The 22,053-nt window shown below is 36.6% G+C and overlaps 1 long non-coding RNA gene across 1 annotated transcript in view; it reads right to left on the minus strand.

Annotated features, from left to right (window-relative positions):
- The window catches only part of LOC141972924 (uncharacterized), a 153,734-nt gene that overhangs the window by 74,871 nt on the left and 56,810 nt on the right, over nucleotides 1-22,053 (minus strand). The window contains exon 2 of the long non-coding RNA XR_012635449.1: nucleotides 4,142-4,211. This is a non-coding gene — a long non-coding RNA (uncharacterized LOC141972924). The remainder of the gene's footprint in view (nucleotides 1-4,141; nucleotides 4,212-22,053) is intronic.

Here is a 22,053-nt window from a genome sequence, read left to right on the forward strand (position 1 = left end):
CCAAAGATAATATCTATGAAAGGAGAAGAGACACCACCAAGGACTAAGACTTTCTGGGTTTCTGATAAATGGAGTTGAAATCATTACTGACAGAAGAAGCTGCTGGGTTAAAACTCATGGATGATGGGAAACTTCAGTCTTCCTAAGTCCACAATTATTCTGGATTTTAATGCTGATCTCCTTTTTTCATTTTTCCTCTTTTAAAAGACATATTGGATTTCAGGATGTGGTTTGGACCCATCTTCATCTCTGTCTTCAACTCACTGACATTTGTTTTAATAGGTCTTAAATATTCACTCTGAAGAAAAATTATTTCTCACAGAATATATCCCAGTTATCTCTTCTAGTTCACCTCCCATTGCTTTATTTTCCACAAAGCAGGGCTATAAACCTGTTTAGCCTTACACCTTGTTTTCTCTGTGACCATGTTGGTTTACAGCAGGTATGTCAAAACTGAAGAAGGGAACCATGGGAAACTCCAATTTGTTACTTATTTATAAATGTGACATTATACATCATGCAAAATTAAAATCTTCAGCTTGTTCTTGCCCCAGTTATTTTAAGAACAGTCTCTTCAGAGCTTTAACAGCCCTTTGCCATAGATGGCACAAATGTGTGCACTTTCCAGCTGCTGAAATACGTTAATTTTTGGCTGTGGCCTTAATTTTATTTATCAGCTAACTCTAATAGACACAAAGTCACCACTTCTAGCTGGGTGTTTCAGAGGAAGCACTTTGTGCAGTACTGTTTTACATCTGAAGTATGGCTGTAGCAGACATGGGAAGTCCAGGCCAGGATGGGGCAGAAATGAAGCACCCTAAAGCACAGCATTGTGTTTAACTACCCAGCCATCCTCCAATTTCACATTTACTATGGTTAAGTCTAGGGCAGCCCTAGTTCAGGCAATGGGAGGTGTCACTTCCACAGGAGGAAAAAATAAGGGATGGAACTACTGGAAGAATATTTGACTCTGGTAGGAGAGTGGTTTCCTATTTCATAAGTACAGGTATAAAAGGTGCTAATTTAGCAAACTGCCACAATTTAGTTTCTACTAAATTGACCTTCCTTTTGGACTTTGCCAGAAGGCTTGATTCATTAAAGCTCATTGAGGTATTAGAGATATTTGCTTGAAAATTACTATAGGATTACAAAGTATTCATGACAGCCTGAATCATAACTTCAAAAGTGAACCCTAATAACTCAGAAAAGACAAAGTTGACTGAGATTTCATCCCAGCTCTGCTGATCCATAAGTGAGTCTGTCAAAATTCTGTGGTGGAGGGACTAGAAATATAAGAATTTTTCCTGGTTAAATCTGAGGATATTTATTTTTGATGTCTAAATTATTTTATCTTCCTATCTAAAGTAAGTTTTTACTTTAGTAGTTTACCATAAACTGAGCAGAATACCCTGTACTTTCTTCAGTCATTAGACTCAGAGATTGCTTTACAAAAATGATTCCTTTTAAGATATATTTATACCATAGCATCTCACTTAAAAATATCTAAGCATTCTATCATATCATTGCATCTGGCTCTGTGCTCTTATTAAATCAAGTGTGTCATCTAGTGCTGCTGCTACCTTAGAGACATAGGAGACAGTGTTCTGGGATTGTCAAGGGATGTGAGAATGTGACCATTATATTTTATACAGGATGTTAAATGATTAATATTTGTAAATTAATGCATTTAAATTATATGTGCATGAGACACTCCAAGTCTTGCAAATATATCTGAGAGACTCATTTTAAAAAAATGCACCTGACAAATTCTCTTTTCCTATTGGAGTCTGTTTGGGCTAGTTGAGTGAGAAAGAAACAGTGGCATGTAAGAATTATAATACACGAGATATAGTGTATTTCTTGGCAATTATAACATGCCTAGGAAGGTGTTGCAAGGCATAAGGCTGAAAGGCCAGATGACTTTACCCACTTGAGAAATGCAATAATTCCCTAGAAATGCACTGCCTGGAGTATATTATTACTGTTATGAAATAGAATTCATGAATAGAAAGAAGGAAAATTGTGAGGAGGGGGACAGGCTTATCCATGCATGTACTGGCTACTATTAAAGTGGGTCTGACATCAGTCACAGCCAATCAAACAAGTTCAGTAATGTCCAAAGTACTACAGACATTTCATAATTAAGTAATGAGACATGACAGGGCATGAATTGTGTTGTATTAATTCTCACCGAGTGTGTTGTTGCAAGGCAAGAGAATGAAGGCTGGGCGCTATCAGTCCAGCCAACTGTGGATTAATCCTTTCCCATTCTCACAATGGAACCTTTTATTGTGGTTTTCTAAAATGTTACTTTTTAAAATATTTATATTGCTAATTAAGTGATGAGTTTCTAAGCCATGATGGCAATCAGCACAATTCTTTCCATAATTCTGGGCAGTGAATTGTGCTCTCCACTACTCCCTACTCAGATCCTCCACAGCCAGTCAAACCAGCTGTTTTCTATTGTCCGTTTGCTAATGTATTCTAATATCCTGCTTCCTAATGCCTACTCTCATATCTGCATTCATTTGCATATAAGAAGCATCTAGATATGCCAGTAATAGTTAGTGAAGTCCTTTGAGCATATAAAGTGTTATGGAAGTGCTAAATATGGCTTTTGTTTACTATTCAAAGAAAACACTAATGTAGTAGGGGGTATTGTGCATGTCCCTTGTCAGTCAGGACTTTGTTCCATTCACTGTATTTGGGAACAGCATTTTTTAATACTAAAAATAAAGCTTTTGGATATTGTGCCTTTGAAAAATTAGGGCATCCATTTTTCTTTGTTAGTAAGTGACTTCCAGTCAGACCCCACTTACTTAAAGTATTCATTTTTCTATAGTATTCTATATGGTACTCTACACTGCTCTCTAACAATATATAGATCATTTTCTTCAGTGATCTGAGACTGGCTCTGGGACCTAGTGCTGGTGCTTCACATGTACAGTAAAGGTTTTGGCTTTGATTTCAATAGGAGACACTTAGTAAGCTCATGGAATCTACATTCCTGAACAGGTTGCAGAAGATTCATCGCCAGAGGCATCCTGAAAAGTACACCATGGTTCTTTGCTATATAAAATCATGAAGGGAGATGCCTAGGCAAACAAAGAAATCCACCTGGGCATTCATCTGCGATTGCTGTTCTGCTACTATAGCTAGAAACACTCATTAGCATATAAAAGTCCCTGGAGTGCCACTGAAGGGGCAGAATTGGCTCTGTGACATTCATGCATGGGGCAGGACATCACTGTGGCCTACCACATGTCCATGCGGACTGTCAGGGCCAGAGGATACTGACTGAGAAAATTTGAAACTTCACTTCTGCAAAGAATTGCAGAAATGATTGCCAAGATGTTTGTTCTGTAGATCCATTCTGTAGACAGAGTCAGTGGAAGAGGCATGAAAATCTTGCACTAGCTAGCAGACATAGATGACATGCTTTTCTGACCCTCATACCAGTTATTTAATTTCATGGGCAAAGATATGAAACAGTTTATTTGGTGAACATTAAGCAAGCATGTACTATTTCAAAATGTTAATAGCAATCATGCTTTTGCATGTCATTCATACCCAAGCCCTTCATACACTTTTCTCTGACAGTCAGTCATTTTCAGAGAGCAATTATTTAATAGCATGTAGTTACGCAAACACATAATTGAAACTAGAAACAGCAAAAGATATTGTTTATATTTCACAGAATCACAGAATCATCAAGGTTGGAAAAGACCTTGAAGATCATCCAGTCCAACCATTAACCTAACACTGACAGTTCCCAACTACACCATATCCCTCAGCGCTATGTCAACCCGACTCCTAAACACCTCCAGGGATGGGGACTCCACCACCTCCCTGGGCAGCCCATTCCAACGCCTAACAACCTGCTCTGTAAAGAAATGCTTCCTAATATCCAGTCTAAACCTTCCCTGGCGCAATTTGAGGCCATTACCTCTTGTCCTATCACTTATTACTCTGTTAAAGAGATCCCAGCTCTCTGCAACTTCCTTTCAGGTAGCTGTAGAGGGCGATGAGGTCTCCCCTCAGCCTCCTCTTCTCCAGACTAAACAATCCCAGTTCCCTCAGCCGCTCCCCATATGACATTTGAAACTGCCAGTGTAATTACAAATAGAAAAACTATAATTACCTGGACTGGAATTGTTATCATTATTGACATCATCATAGGACATGAGCCAGGCCATTTATCAATGATGTTCCTGCAAAGAGAAGAAATATCATTCTTGCTATTATATACAGTAATCACACACTTGACATTCAGCACTTGGCTCCTAGCATTTTATAAAGTCTAACCTTAAAATAATAAATATTTTCTTTTTCACCTAGATGCCTTATAACTTTGTTGTAAAAATTAAAAGATGATTCAAATTTTACAAGTGCCTCATTCTGAATGATGTTGAGAGATATCCTTGGAGTAAGGAACACAACAGTGGTCAGGTAGAGGCTCAGTAGAATGTCATATTGAAAATTATATATTACACTCTATATAAATGTATGTACAGGTCTATATGCAATCCCAAAGAGATATATACAATCTTATTGGAGTAAGAGAATATATTACACTGAAAGTTTTGAGTAGTTCCTCTCAGCCCAGCATGTTACAGGACCCGGCTTCATTCAGTCACTTTGCAAGATCATGAAGCATTTTTGTCTGGAAGCAAATAGTCATGAATCAAGGCAATGTGGGAATTTTCAAGCATTGAGATATTGAAGAAAAATATTTCTTTCCAATATTTTTATGGCTTGGACCCTCTCAGCATCTGGATGGTACCCACTAGTCCTCTACTATGTTTTTTTAGTATGCCCTTTGTGACTAAGACTTAAACACACTGCCAGTGTAGAGTCATTCTGGTTCAAACCTTTTAACTTCCATCATTTACCCTTCTGGGAAAATGAAGTCAGGCTGGTGCCTTGGAATCTGGAATGGTGGATACAATTTATATTTTAACTGTGAATTATTTTACATATGGTATAAAGATACCTTTTAATAATGGACATAATTTAAACAAATTAAAATATATAGAATTAAGACTGTAAATATGGATGAGCCCACAAGTAGTTCCAGATTAATATGTACTTACTATATATACTTTGTACTTACTATATATACTTTGTTTTGCTCTATGGGCTTCTCAAGCTTTCCTACTTCCCTTGCCTTAGTTTTTGGCAGGTTTTCTGGCAAAGTATAAGTGACTGTTAAGGAAAAGAACACTGCTTGTGTCTTTTATGGTATATTTGCACTAAGTTGATGATTGGTTATTAAAGTGCAAAAATCAACATCTGATTTGGTTTATTTGAAGTGATTGATCATTTATTTCCCCTCCCAATCCTGGAAACACAGCCTTAGAAATGTTCTTTTCTCTTCAAATCTTGTTTATCAGAACAAAAATTAAATGTTTTCCTCTCCTTAGTGATTCTTGCTTTACAAAGTTCACAGCTTGAGTCTGTTGCCCATATGTGGGAATTTAGTGCTATTTAAAACACCCTTGGTTTCAGCTTCGACTCCTAGAGAGTGATTCAAAGGCCTGAACATAGGTGTCTAATACTGTTTAGATGCCTTAGGATATTCTGCCTGGAATCCAGCTGCTGCTTCAGAAGGGCTCTAGTCTCCCACAGATCTTGTGTTATCTCATGTGGATGCTGTGAATACCCCAGGATGTTTAAAATTGTGCTAAACAACTATGCTTAGGCACCTGCACTGCCACCCCTCATGTTCCCAGCTTGTACCAAGAATTCCTGGAGCAGGCAACATAGGTTTATGTTCATGGTGCTGTATTTCTAAATGCCCCATGTAAGGGCAATTCATGACTATTCAGGGACATTTGACAGCCCGTTGGCTTGCCATGAATATTTACAACATTCTACCTATTGTACAATAAAGTATGAAGCCTCATATTCTCATTTCTTAAACAATCAAAACATACTTGTAGATTAATTTTAATGCACATATTTTTTCCATTTGAATACATCGTGATTAAAAGTTCATGACCTTGATTATATTATGCAATTTGAGAAATCGCCAACAATGTCCATGGTGATTAAATATTCTACTTTGTAATTATTTTGTAACTTTTGTTCTGCTCTTTGCTCACTCCAAAAATTATCATAAAATTTTGAAAGATGTCCTCAGTGCAGAATATGTCCATAAAATATTAAATATTCAATTTTCCTCTATCATGGCTTGAAAAATTCATAATTACATGATGATCCACATAATAACTCATTCTGAAAAGTCATATATGGCACTCCCCCTGTGACTGAGTTAATAATTTACTGCTGTGTGGGATTTTCACTCTGCACTGTTAGTCTTGGGAACATTTATTAAGCAAATGTTCATTTGCAAAGATCAGAATGTGAATGAAGAGGGTAAGAATTTAATGAGGAGTGACAGACAGGTGAACTGATTCCATATAGTTCTTTACTACAGAAGAAAGCAGATAGCTTTATCTTTCATAGCCTCGATAGACACATGAAATGAAATATAGAAGAAGGGGCAAAAAGGAAAAAAAGGTACTCTCCTAGAAGGGCCAATGGAAGGATAAATCAGAGGAACTCATGAACACGATTCAGACCCATTGAAATGGCTCTTCATATTCTCTACCTTTGGACTTACATAAGAGTGGTATTTGGACTTTTTATTTTTGAGATCTTTGCCCATTTTTTCAATAGAGTACTTTCAATATTAAAGAAAAAAAAAAAAATCAAGGCCAAGAGTACAGCATCAGTTTATCTGACAGCAATATACTCCTGGAGAAGCAAGACAATTTTTTTTCTAAATGTATTGTAATTTATGCTTACCCTTTATCATTTTTAGATGTAAGAAACACGTGCAAGCAATATAATGCAGGAACTAGTAACACAACTTAATAAATGCTTTTTTCAATAAATAGTGAAAAGATTTGCTACACATTAACCATGTAACTTCTTTATATGATTTTTGGGTGTCATCTAACCAAATACAAGTTAAATAATATTGATTCTGTTTTTAATTTGTCAGAGAAATTCCAGAAAAAATTAAATGCCACAGGAAGGTTTTATAATTGATTCAGAGTTCAGTTTTGCAAATATTGAGCATGTTGTTCCTGACACAACAAAAAGCTAGTACTCTTATACAGACTTATGAAATAATCTCCTCTTTAATTGTAAGCGATTATAAACGTAGGTGTTTTATTGACTAAGGAACACTTCATTAAACATGCCACAACTTCAGTAAGACCAAACAAGTCTTTCTCAATCTATTGCAACTGGGATGTGTAAGAGTATGGCATACAGTTATACTTTCCACTGATATCTAAATATAAGGTCCCAAATTATTTATACCTTTTTATACAGAAAAAAGATATTGACTCATATGTCTTAAGTGAACTTGGACAAACCAGGAATTTCCAGTTGGTTTACTTTATAAATTTACTTTCATTCCAATATGGATGGTTTTCAGTGGATTTTTCTTATCCATTTAAATTGAAATTTCCTAAAATATTTTTGGCCTCCAGAGCCTTGAAATATCCTTTTTGAAAACTGCAGCATTTATTTCTGATATCATTGCCAAGTTGAAAACAACTCCCATGAAGATGAGAATTATTCTTCAGGTGTGTTAGGCTTATTTTTTAATTTCATTTAGTCTCTGGTGGATGATTCAATAATCAATATTCAATCAATAATGCACAGTAATTTCTTTTTTGAAAAAAGAAACAGTATATAAAGAGAGATGTGGGGGCAAAACTATGAAAAAACATATTTTCTGAAAATGGTGCAAAATTTATTTTTGCTAAAAAGTTACACATTTTGAAAGAGAATTTTCAAACAGTTTGTGTCAGATTAATTTTCTTGGATATAAAGGTTTCAGCTGAATATGACTGAATTTTTTTGACACTTGATTTGATTACAGCTTTTAATTTTCAAAGTTTACCTGAGAAACTTAAAAATGAACAGTCAGTCACTGGAAAGATTTTGTTTAGTCACCTGGTACAATGACTCTCATCTACACTTAAAAATGTAGGAACTTTTAAAGAGAAATTAAGAAATGCCTATTTCTCTCAAGAGGCTAGACAAGAAGCTGACACTGGTAAACTCTGGTATAGATTTCTGGACCATTTATATCAACATAGAGTCAAAGGAGTCCAATCTTAGTGTCCAGAGCATAGAAAATAAGAGATTTTGAATAGCAGGTGAAATAAAGGGTTTGTGAAATGCACATCCTTAATTTCTCCTTCAAGAGTATGTAAAATGAGAAAGTAATGAAAAGGACTGACTGAAGCAACAATAAAGATGACTGGGAGAAGGAACGAATGGCTGCAAAAACTGGCAGAGGTAAAAGTAACTATTTCACAAAAGTTACTGACATGAGATTTTTAAACCAGTAAATTAATTAAGTTGTGTAGATATAGAATCCTTTGTTTTCAGGTTATTCCTAGTTTTTTCAAGGGTCAGTTTGGAAGGATCTTATTTAACAACTTCATTTTTGACATGGGTCTGAAAATAAGAAACTGTGGATAACATTTGGTTTTAACATAAATTTGTGGGATATATTCAAAGAGGATGAACTGGGATATTATAAAGGAAGAATGAGGTGACATTGAGAACTGAAGAATCAGATTAAATTTAATCGCACTGACTCAAGATATATAGAGAATTTTTCCTAGATCTTATTGGTTAGGTATGACAGACATGGGAAAGACCTATTCACTGATTGCAAGAAAAGAAACTCATTTGACCAAAGACAGATGTATGCCATTACAGTCAACTGGGAGAAATAGGCAGCACTTTTATGGCATAGTCCATTCAATCCTGAAATAGATATTTGGCAAGATTAGTGATTTCTTAGTGCCTGTTTCTCTAAATTGACCATAAAGGAACCCTAGGTTGAGTACTTAGATATATCTGTGTGAGATTGATTTCATCTGAGGGAACTATGAGCTGCAAAACTGATGTGGCCATGAAAAAAAAACCAAAACAAAACAAAACCAAAACAATCTAATAGGTATGTCTGTTGTGGTGTTCCTCAATAAAGATAAAACAGTGTCAATGTCTTTGTACAAATGGGAAGTAAAAGCTTGTGTGTAATAGCATGGACATATTCATTTTCTGGAAAGAGTAATTTCAAACTGGAAGAGGTGTAGCAAGGAGTTACTGTGACACATGAATGGGGAGTCTACTTTGTATTAACTTTGGAGTTCATCAGAAGTTAACAAACATTTTTAAAATGGAAGTATAACATTTCCAAAAAAGTAATTTCTTAATTTCAACGAAGTTCGTGAGGAGGAGTTAAGAATGCCAGCCCTGATTGCAGGGGACAAATTTCTATCCCCCTCCTTTAAGTGAGGTCCCAGTGAGAGGTGACCAGTGGTAATGCCAATTCCTTCACCTTACTCCCAGGTCCAGGTCTCATTGTAGTTGTCCCATATCTTAAGAGCAACAATATTCCTTGTTTCAAGATTCATTTTACTTCCCAGAAAGACAATCCTAACCCCTCCTGTGCTGAAGTCCCTCCATTACCAGTCAGACCTCATCCACATTTATCCCATTATCACCATTATGACAGATACTAGCTTGTACCGAATTTTCACTCCTAAAACATTTCATAGAGACAGAATAGAATAGTACATTAATGAAGAGACAAGCATATGGCTGCAAAAGAATAGTGGGTAGAAGCTGTAAGAAGGATAGTTTGATGTCATGGATATCTAGTAATGGGACTCAGTGATCCAAGAGTTCGCATGTAGTGCTGTTTCTTCAGTATTTGTTTTAAAAGTAATTCTTACATATACATATTTTCAAGCATCCCTGATCCAGACAAGGTGGTTGTAAGAGTATGGGATTAAAGGAAACCACTAGCATTTGTAAAATGTCATTTAAGTTTCTGATAGCTTTGATGAGTAAACACCAAGAAAAAGTTGGTTTAATTTTATGTACCTTATTTGAAGACTTTAAACTTACTTGCTTGAGGAGGCTTCTCCAGACATACTCTTCTTCAGCATATCCCTTTTCCTCAGCTGTTTGCATCTATGAAGAAGGTTAAATCTAGCTTAGTTTCATGGTTTTCGGGGTGTTCTTATTTTGAAATAATTTTGATTATTTGCTTTAGATCTATTTGCAGTGCAACTTCAGTGAAGGGAGATTACTTTTGGGGGGGCATAAGATAAGGATGGGAAAGAAGAGTAAGTTGGGTTTGATCTTGAAACTTTGTCATAGGTACTTTGTGTGAAGCAGCGCTCACTTTTCTTTCTTCTGCAGACTAGGAGCACTAATAACTACCAACCCCTGTGTGAATTCTGAGTGCTAGCTTCTGATACAGGAACAGTGTCATTCAGACTAGCTAGGCATCCTGTCTCCTGAATTATACAAATTGTACCATCTGACAATTGGCACAGTTCAGAGTTTTGCTGCAAGGCCTGGTAGTCAGCTCTAGTTTAAGATACCTGAATTTAGGCATGTATGTGAAGGAGTGTCTGCCTGCAAGATAAGTGGCTAACTCCCATCATAGTCAAAGGACATTCAGAGATTGAATCAGCTGTCTGAACACAGATGTTTACAGGTGGGGCAAATACAAGGCAGGTCTATGGCAGATGTGTAACTTTGTGGAACAGCAGCAGAAGGCCATGTTCTGGGGCATTTCAGTTGAGAGCATGTGCCTGTATGAGGCCAGCAGAACTGACCCCCAAGCCAATAAGTCAGAGGAGTCTGCAGAACTCTTCAGTCCACCCTAAAATAACAATTTGTACTTGCTCTGCAAATTGTTTCTCCAGACTTTATCAACTGCATAAGAGTAGATCTCCATGCTTAACTCATATACATTCACCCTAAATGTAGAGGTCTTAACTTCAACCTGAATCTTGCTTCTTGGAACTAATTCATTTGCTTCAATATAGGTGTCTAAATAAAGATATTTCCAGCTGGACTCCATTGGAGATGCCCCAGGATATCCTATTTGGTCTCCAGCTTCCACACAGCAAGTGCCAGGGTCTCCCATCAGTTCTGTATCAGGTTTACTACCTCCATGCAGGTGACTCAGAGTTTGATACTTTAGGCTGTGTGAAGTGGCAATAGATTTCTATATTTAGGCAATTAAATCAAGCCCTAAGTGTTTCTTGGTGTGTATTTCAGAGGAAAGGGGGAAAAAAATCTCAGAAGAGAGAATAACCTGAATGTCAGGTGCCATAAACAGTGAAAATAAGTACTTGTAACATTTTCAAAATTCTATTTTTTGGGGGTCTTTTTCACCTCATTGACATTAAAATGAAAAATTTCTGAGACATGTCAATGTTGAATGTTTTCTTTTCTAGATTGTGGTTTAAATGGTACACAGTGTCAAAGAACACTTCAGGCTTTGTGTTTGGTTTGTGAAAAAACATTTTTTCTAAATAGCTTTAAATTGCTGCTTTCAAAATGTTGCTTCATTATGCCATTCATGTACTCATGTAGTACAAAAGAACAGCAACTGGTCAGATCTCCCCAGTAGGGACAAAATCAGTTCAGTTGCTTTTATTCCATCTTATAAATGGCTTAGCACAGAGTCCCTGCCAGAACTTAATGCTCTGGGCTTTCTGCATGTAGTAGTGGACGGTGCCTTGGGGCCAGAGTTCAGAACATCACTACTGAGCTTTAAACTCCACCAGGGCCGAAAGGAAAATGTAAAATGTCACAATTAGCATTTGACAGCTGCAATCGTTTGTTAAATGGGGGGAAAAACTGGGAGAAGTGGGAAGGATAGGTTTGTTGATTATATTGGGATAATTATACTGTGGCATTTTGCAATGACATATACCAACAAAAGTTTTATAGCAGCCTATTGAAAGTTTCGATTGCATCTGTTGTAAATATAAGAGTATCTGGAATTTGGGCATAAGATAAAATAAACATGTCAAGACTCAATAGAATAAAAACCCCACTACTGTTAATAGGGCAATAAGAGCAATAAGCTACATAGTAAAGCTAGGCTCAAAATGTTCATAATGTAGATGGCAAAAAAACCTTCCGGTATAAACTGTCCTTATATTAGTGAAGTGACACTGAATTTTCCAAGATATTTGTCAAGCTAGTCATTGACAGTGTTATGATTCCAATGATGTTATAATGATAACAAACATACAGGTAAACTAAGGATATTCTGAAGTACTTAATCAAAGGATTTAGTTTACAAATGAATGTAAAAATGATATAGTTGAGGGGAAAACATATTTAGTGAGATCAGATTATTTTTCCAGAAATGCCCTCTGACCTCTGCTCTGTACTTCATTTCTGTCACACCAGATAAGGAATCTATTATCAGTAAGAGATATGCCAAACATTTAGAAAGTTTACTTGATAATTAGTATTAAAGCATGGTATAGTTTTTCCTATCCTAGATGTAGTGTCACAATATTTCCAAGAAGACCTTTAACAATTATCATGAGACTATTTAGACCAGCAAACTAAGGAACAAGTATCTAATTGGCTTATCTTCATCACTGGTTTAATCTAACAAGCTACAGGCCATATGATTTAAAATTACAATCCACTTTCAAGCTCATAACTCACTTTATTTCAAAAATGAATAGAATAAAATTATCACTGAGGTCCTAAATTTCCCTGCAAAAAGGAGCTAAGTAAAAAATGCTGCTAAATACAGTAATAAAAGAATGAAGGAGCTCAAAGGTCATTTACACTACATGGACATGATTAATGAAGAAGCTGCACTCATATGTTTTCAATCACCCAATAAAAATATTCATGACATGATGAAAAACTGTCAGTTAGTTCTGAAGTACAGTAAAGAAATTCTTCAAATTAGATTACACTAAATGACTGTCTTTGACAAGATAAATCTTGTTTTCCTTTGATCTCCTGCTAATGCCAACACATACTTTTGAGGGGTCTGGCAAGAAACACACAGAGGATCCTCACTTGCCGAAAGTAATAACATCCATTTCCATGCCTGAGAGACAGAAATGCTTGCTAATAACAGAAACATGCTCACTGGCGGTTGGACGAACACTTGTTTGTGCCTAGTTCAGTATAACAGAGTGACTGCTGAAGAACAATTCAGCCTGGTAAAACTCCTACATCTAGCACTGTCACACTCCGTTTCTGCATCTGCCAAATCCAGTAAAGGTTGATTATGCAAGTCAGCCTTGCCTGAGGGCTTGTCTATCTTGAACATTCAGATTTCCAAAACAATTCTATTGCTTTCTTTCATGAGTCCGTATTTGTGCTCTATTTTTTCAGTTTTACTTTTTGCCTCATTCTTCATCTCCTTTTTGGCTTGTAGCATCTCTTTGGTACACACAGGTCCAAATGTATCTTAACATGTAATGCAGAGTTAAATCCACACATTTAATTTATTAAGGGTAAACTATGTGATTTCCCTTTGTATACGAGTATTTGTTTTTTGTGTTATGCATGAAATAAGTTTGGCAGAGGGGTAAAATCTCTTTCTTTATATTCCTTACACCTTGTCTGTTATGCTGAGGTTAAGAGTCATAAGCAGGGTTCTGACAGGTTACCACAGGTAAAATAGAGTATGATTACATGGAAAAATCTTCCTTATTATGAATATCATAAAATAAAATTGATGGAGGTAACAAACACCTGAGAGCTACTGGCCTGAACTATTTCATTTAGTCCTGTTGTGCCTACTTTTTAAGTAGAGCTTAAGGATGTGAACATTTACTACTTTTTCCAAGAAGCCCAGCCTCATTCTGTCTATAGTGTGATAGCACTACATTAATGAAGAGCTGTTTGGTGCTTTTTTTTTTTTTTTTTTTTTTTCCTTATGTCAATCCACAGCTCAGTAGATAGAATTCCAGATTTTCTTGTGGGCTTTCTCATGTTGCTCGTCCACACATGGTAGTATACTTTGGAAGTGTGTTAATATTTATTTGCAATGGTTCTCTGAATAGAATGATTTTTTATCAAGGGAGACCTAATTAAAGTATCTCGTAATATGAAATGCTTAAGACCTGCACTTTTCAAACATTTAGCCTTTTACCATGCTGTATTTTCTAAGCACAGTAATATTTGCTTATCTCTGTGAATAATCAGCTATTATACATATCAGACTTCTTTTCTTTCCTCCTTTCCAGCACCTTCTCCTTCTCCAGATTTTCACCCAGTCATTGGCGTCAGGTTCTCTTGTCCATTCCTTTTCCTTACGCCTGTCACTTTCCCCAGTCAGGTCTAGTTCTTCATTTGAGTGCTGGGTCCTTCTCAGATGCTCTGTCCCCCCATTAGTTGTGGTCATTCTGCCCGATTTACCAGTTTTTCCTCTGCCTCCAGCTCTTGGCCAACCTGTTTATGCACAACCCTTTGTTTCAACACTGCAGTTTCCTCTAAATGTTCTAGAATGTCTTGAACATTCTAGAATCATACTTAAGAGCATGAACACTCCTAGCTTCAGCATCCAGCTCTGAAGTCAATTTGCAAAGCAAATCTTGATAACTCTTTCTTTGTTTTGTGTAGATTAGCAGAGCTTGTTGCATTGGTAGGAGGTTACCAAACAAACTCTGAAGAGGTCTGAGCTGGGAATTTCTTCTGCAGCTTTCCAATTTTATAAAATGTCCAAATGGAAACAGATCCTCTCATAGAACACCAAAGGCTCATTAACATTGCCTAACAATGTATCTGTCCTAGCTTTGCTCTTAGGAACCCTTAAAACATTCATATAAAAAAGAAAAAAAAAAAGAAAAAAAAAAAAAAAAGAAGAAAAAAAACTCTGGGCTCAGCCTAAACGTGTTCACTGCTTATAAACAAATTTAGGCTGAACAGTTAGACACAGATAAATTTTGAGCTAACAAAGAGAGAGCCTTTGCAAGAAATATGAAGTCACTTTCCCATTTTAAGGGTAACATCCCCTGACTATAATCAATGTTTGACCAGAGCTCAGGGCTTAAACGTTGGAAAAACAAAGTCCACGACTGTAGAAAGGGAAGAGAATCCATTAGATTTGTTGGAGGAATTGTTAGACTGAGATGTCAAGGTTAACAAGAAGATATGAGTGCAATATTAGCTGGTTGATTTTACTGCAGAAAAACACTGCATCCACCTCCCTAGCTGTGAACAGCCTCAATGGCCATGGATCTGCAATATCAGCAAAATATGACAAGAGGGAAATCGCGGTTTTTATGTAGTACAGAGCTAACTTCCATGGTGACCGGAATAAAATCCCTCACACTATTTGACATTACTGGCTGATCTGTGATGATGAATACCTTCAAAGCAAACCACATGGAGTGTGTGAGTCAACAGCCACATACACTCTTGCTGTCCTAAGACTAATTGAGATCTCCTAGCAGGTCATGGTCCAGGAAAGGACAACTCTGCAGTGCTCTTTTGTCTGCAGAACTCCCTTAAATAAATCTGATTTACTCAAGCTTGGCACCGAGGCCAGAATCACATCCCCACTGCACAATAAACAGTGCTATTAAATGATTCATGTTTTATTTCAAGGATTCTGTTTCTAGGAGTAATACTAAGTTACTCATACATTTATGACTAACAACATACAAAACTGAATAAATTTCTTCCATGTAATAACATAAAGCAGTTCTGGTGAGCTAGAAGCCACTTGTAAAGTACTGAAAATCAATGTAAATGTGTTGATTTAATGGGTTGGTTATGTATGTTATAATGAAATATATGTTTTGAAGAGGGAAGGAAAATATTTTTTTATATGTCATTGCTGAAATATTTAGCAAATTTCTAAGTATATCTTATATTTTTCAAAGAAAGATTTTATTAGTCAAGATCAAATATATTATTTAGACAAAATAAAATCACTTATGGGACATTTGAGGTTTGATTCAAGTTTTCATACACTGTTAAAATTTTATTTTTGCAATTCTGGAGTTTTGCAAAGTTAGTCCCAACTAAGAGATTTGTGGTTGAGTTTTAAGTACTTAGGTTTTCAAAAAAATGTGTTTTCCCTGTTCAAAAATTTAAAGCTTCCAACTTCTGTGGAGTTGACACTGCCTTCTACAATTCACATGGTTATAGGTATAGATTACAGAACTGTTTCTAAGAAAACTACTCCGAGAACATGTTATTGGAGAGTCCCTACCCATTTTTCTTCTTGCAAACAACCTATCTTCATATTTCTGGAATGACTGAGGAAGAGTTCCTGTAGAGAGCAGCCTCATGCACCCAAAAAAAAAAAAAAAAATTGTCAAAGGAGAGTATAGTCCTGTGGAAAAAATAATAAAAACAAATAATTGTAAACAAATTGCTGATTATCCAAATCTCTCTACTTAATGAACTGTTAGTATGTTTCTCTCTACACTGACTATCACATAAGCAAAAATAAATTCATTGTCAGACAGGTTTATTAAGTAATTGAAGTCAGAAAATGTATACACAAGAGGTAAAGATCAATATCCTATGTACAGTGTACAACCAGTAAGGTTTATACCTCTAACAAAAATATGAGATATGTATAAAGCAGATACTGATATGTATATAACATATTTACATAGATGCGTATGCATATGTGCAACTGCTTATATATGTTGATACACATGTAAATGTTTCAGCATTTTATATAGAACATTGCCATAAAATAAGCTGTGCTTCCAAAAGGAAAATATTTTGTAAGATATGTAAACTGAAGTCAAGGCTGCATTGAACTACTCAAAAATTATTTGGTTAAAGGGTAAATACACCTTGTACCTCATAATGAAAATCTTATAGGTAGGGGTGGAGATTAACACTGCAGGCTGTCTGCAGAATATTAATAAAATTCAATATATTTTCTAAAAGGTATAATTTATATTTTGTGGAAATGAGTCTCTTTTCTAATAAAATTCTTCTGTCCTTCATTCTGTTCATATAATTTTTCTATAAATCATCCTGTAGGAATTTTTTCTAAATATTCATCTCAGAGAGAACCTATTTAAATAAGCCCTCTTAGCAAGATATTTCAGAATTAAAATTACACCATGAGCAATACTTTATCCAATATACTTCCTTCTATAGAATTTCTTTGTGACTAAAACAATATTTTGTAGAATTACATTATGTTAAAATAGCTGATCTGAAGTGATGCTTCTAGTATAAATATGCCATGTAAAAAAGATCAACAAATTATCTTTAACCATTTTAATTTAACCTGTCTCTGAACCTGTGCAAAAGTAGCTGATTTTCTCTCCACATCTACATATATAGTGAAAAAAACCTAAGGGCATTGCACTCAGCTTCAGCACAATGAAAGAATAAGAAAGGAAAAAAGTGCTGCTGGTTATACTTTATTTTCTTGAGTTTGCAGTAAACTAGAACATTATGCTCTTTGTAGTCATGTAAAAATAAAGTCTGTGATGTCCCTGGAATTCTTTGGAAGTTTGATCAAAAAAAAAAAGGTAAATTGTATTTTTAGAGAAAAAGACTGGAACAAGAACATAAGAGAAAACTTGGCACCATTTGAAAGATGGAGAAAGCTTATATTCCAATTCTGGGCCATATTTCATAGTGTCTTCTCAATTCTTAGGTTAGATATTTGCCTGAAGCAGAAGAGGACTTGCAAACATATATAAGTGTTTTTCTGAAGTAAGAATCACTGATGATCTGAATTATTTTCTTCAAAGTTAAGAGACAAAAAGTAAATGAAAGTTAAAATTCCAGAAGTGGGCCCATAATTTTCTTTTGTTCTTTAAGTTCATACTTCCCCAATCTATAGAGGAAGTGCACAAAAGTTTCACGTGTTTCTTAATAAAGGTCAGATTTAGTGGAAGAAATAGCAGTTTTTCTCGTATTACACATCAATCCTACTAGAAGACACATTTGTTTTTAGGAAACTTGGAAACTGAATAGGGTAATGCTGTATATGCAATACTTCATGTCTACATAAGAGTGCTAAAGCTTGCATGGAAACTGACTGATGGATAACAACAGGCAAGCAAATGTTTCACTACACAATCTGCAGTATAGACCACCATTTCTACTGAAGTTAGATGTCTGGTCAGTAATGATGTCATTACTAAACAATATACTGTATTTATATATAATTTACTACATATAATAGCACATAGCAATATATAGTGGTATAGAATGATACACACACACATATGTGTATACGTAGACAGATATTATTTCTATACATTATACCAAACACAGACAGCTTACTACAGTCACTTCTACTCTCTGTGAGCGTAAATGTTCATTTGTTCCCATATTTAGTGTCTGTGAGAGTGACAAATTAAGGAAGAAATATGATAGTGCCAAATGTAGACTAAGCTGTTTCTAACACAAGCTCCCACACTGACTACTCCTAGTTGTAGAATTGTCCCCAGCTTGCTAACCTGTAGGTCTGTAGGTACAGAACAACACTGCACATTCTGGGTCCTCCAGGATTTGTCTGCTCAGAAAAGGTCTACATATGAGCTAGTTGTTTTAGGATGCCTTTACAATTAATGGAAAGAATGAACATTTTCCAAGATAATATTTATTTAATCTTAAGTAAGCATTTAAAATACATCAGATGACCCTTCCTGAGAATTGTGATAAAAGACTTAACTGCTGACCTTAGACAACCATGTGAAGGGGCATGGGCAGGATGTCTGAAAAAGAACAATAAATAATTCTACAAACTCATGTTTGACAAGCAAAGGAGAATACCTGAACCCCCAGAATTCACATTCACATTCACAAAACAAAGTTGGGTTTTTTTCTATCATTACTGTGGAAAGCCCAAACATTTTTGATATCCAACCCCCTTCAGAGTAGTGTTACATTCCAAGCTGTGTTCCTGCATATAAATGTACAGTGGTTAAGGACATCTCCCCTCAGATTAAGATCTGTCTTAATTGACCATCTTCTGACTCTTGCAGTATGATAAGGGGCAAATAGATATGGCCCAGATTCTTTCTCTCTACCTTTCCTTATTTTATTGACTTTTAATATACAGTCTAATTTTTTCTAAAAAAGAATTTACATCTTCACTTTTTTTCTGAGTTTTTATCATCAAAATGTCCTTTTCTGAACCTTGTCTAAGGTGCTACACTACTGTTGCTGTCAGAAACAACCTGTCTATATGGGGCTGGTAGATTTGACCTAGGCTGTGTGGGATGCCCATGCAAGAACTGGGAGGTTGGATAGGGTACATTTGGGCATCTCAAATTATAACAGATGTCTCTGTTTAATTAACTAAACCCAAAATTTAGAAGTTCAGATCAGTTGCCATCACATAGGAATCTATCTACATTTTAGACATCATAAATAAGTCTCACAGTTCCATATAATGCTGGCAGATACAACATAAGATTTACAGTAGGTATGTCCTCCTCTGGAGCAGAAGCTTGAGGTGAGGTGGAAAACACCAGGCCTCTAAAACATGATTGGATGTTGATGTATTGACAAAAAAATTGAGCCCAGAATCCCACCCTTAATTTAAAATCAGGTAAATCCTGAGTGGTTTAATTTAATTTCCTTCTAACATGCTTTTCTCCTCAGCATTTTTTTTTCCATCAGAAATGTTAATCTTCTGTTTCCTTCTCTTTATGTCCATGAAGACAGGAAACCGTAACCATACAATTTTTATGAGAGATTGATCAAAATATAGTGAAAATCACAATTAGTAACATTATTCTTTGTGGGAAGCATGAAATGCTTTAATAACTACTTTAAACATCTCATAATACAAAGTATGTACCATCTAGATGAAAAGTTTGTACATATAGACATTTCATCCTGCTATTAATGTTTTGGAAGTGTCCAGTGGCAGTCTATTCTTGGAGGTTTTTATTTCTATTTTCATCCTTGTATATGAGAAAATTCTGAAAATGAGAATTCTGAAATTTGTACTAACTTTTAAAATGTGTTATCCATAATGGATTAGAGCATCCTGTAAAAAGAAGTTGCACACTTTCTTTTTCTTTCGGGCTCCTATTTACACTGTGTAGTATTCACCATGATATCTCATGGAATAGCACTTTGCCTGCCACAAATACTATAGCTTTTAATAATTTCCTTCCTGGAAGACATCTTAATAAGGTGTTTGGTGTACAATGAATACTTCAGGAGCTGATTAGCTTATATTCCAAAAGCCAGCCGTAAAAAGATAGCATTCGTTTTTTCCTATGTCTGTGGAAAACTACTCTATCTAATTTTCCAGAGAAAGTAAACTTTAACAATTCAGTCAATATTCCCTCCTGCACAAGGAAGCAGAAACATTCCTACTTCACTCTTTCCTCCAGGGACATGTTAGGCGTAAAAGAAAGCAAAACTATCTAAGAATGATGTTAAAGAAATAATACAGTCCCTTGGATTTTCAGGTGACTGGAAGTGACCTTTAAATGTCATGCTTCAGTTCTTTCTGCTTCCTTTGTTAGGCTTGGTTACATTCAAAACATTTAAAAAAAAAAAAAAAAAAAAAGTAAATGTAGACACTTCACCAAAACACCTATGTTAGGAGTGCTAATATTGGAGTGCTCCATGTAGTCATAGAATCATAGAATCATCGACTAGTTTAGGTTGGAAGAGACCTTAAAGATCATCTAGTTCCAACCTCCCTGCCATGGGTAGGGACACCTTCCACTAGATCAGGCTGCTCAGAGCCCCATCCAACCTGGCCTTTGAACACTGCCAGGAAGGGGGCAGCCACAACCTCTCTGGGAAACCTGTTCCAGTGCCTCACCACCCTCACAGTACAGGATTTGTTCCTTACATCTGATTTAAATCTACCCTCTTTCAGTTTAAAGCCATTACAACTTGTCCTGTCACTACATGCCCTTGTGAAAAGTCCCTCTCTAGCTTTCCTGTAGCCCCCTTTAAGTTCTGGAAGGCTGCTATAAGGTCTCCCCGGAGCCTTCTCTTCTCTAGACTGAACAACCCCATCTCTCCCAGCCTGACTTCACAGGGGAGGTGCCTCCAGCCCTCCGATCATCTTTGTGGTCATCCTCTGGACCCTCTCCAACAGGTCCATGTCCTTCTTATGTTGGGGGCCCCAGAGATGAACACAGTACTCCAGGTAGGTTCTCACCAGAGCAGAGTAGAGGGGCAGAATCACCTCCGTAGACCTGCTGACCATGCTTCTCTTGATGCGGCCCAGGATATGGTTTACTTTTTGGCCTGCAAGTGCACATTGCTGGTTCATGTTCAGCTTCTCATCAGCCAACACCCTTTAGTCCTTTTCCACATGGCACTCTCAATCCATTCTCTACCCAGCCTTTATTTGTGCTTGGGATTGCCCTGACCCATGTGCAGGACCTGGCACTTGGCCTTGTTGATCTTGAAGAGGATTTCACCACCTAACCTCTCAAGCCTGTCAAGGTCCCTCTGGATGCCACCCCTCCCCTCCAGTGTGTCGACTGCACCACACAGCTTGGTGTTGTCAGCAAACTTGCTGAGGTTGCACTCAATCCTTCTGTCATGTTGCTGACAAAGATGTTAAACAGCTCCAGTCCCAATATCAACCCCTGAGGACCGTCAGTCATCACTGCTCTCCACTTGGACACTGAGCCACTGACTGCAACTCAGTGTGACTCCCCAGCCAGTTCCTTATCCACTGCATGAACCATCCATCAAGTCCACGTCTCTCCAATTCAGAGACAAGGATGTCATGCAGGACAGTGTCCAATGCTTTGCACAACTTCAGGTAGATGACGTCAGTTGCTCTTCCCTTATCCATCGACGCTGTAAACCTGTCCTAGAAGGCCACCAAATTTGTCAGGCACAGTTTGCCCTTAGTGAAGCCCTGTTGGCTCTCACCAATCACCTCATTGTTTTCCATGTGCCTTAGCATAGTTTCCAGGAGAGTCTGCTCCATGATCTTGCTGAGCACACAGGTGAGGCTGACTAATCTGTAGTTCCCTGGGCCTTCCTTTTTTCCCTTTTTAAAAATAGGAGTTACATTTCCCCCTTTTCAGTCAGCAGAAACTTTACCAGACCACCACAGCTTCTCAAATAAGATGGATAGTGGCTTAGCCACTTCATCTGCCAGTTCCCTCAGGACCCACAGATGATTCTCATCAGGTCCCATGGTTTTCTGCACCTTCAGGTTCCTTTGATGATCTCTAATCTGATCTTCTCCTACAGTGGGTGGTTCTTCATTCTCCTAGTCCCTGCCTTTTTTTTCTGCAG

Source organism: Athene noctua, chromosome 1 (genome assembly GCF_965140245.1).
Source record: "Athene noctua chromosome 1, bAthNoc1.hap1.1, whole genome shotgun sequence".
Lineage (NCBI taxonomy): Eukaryota > Metazoa > Chordata > Aves > Strigiformes > Strigidae > Athene > Athene noctua.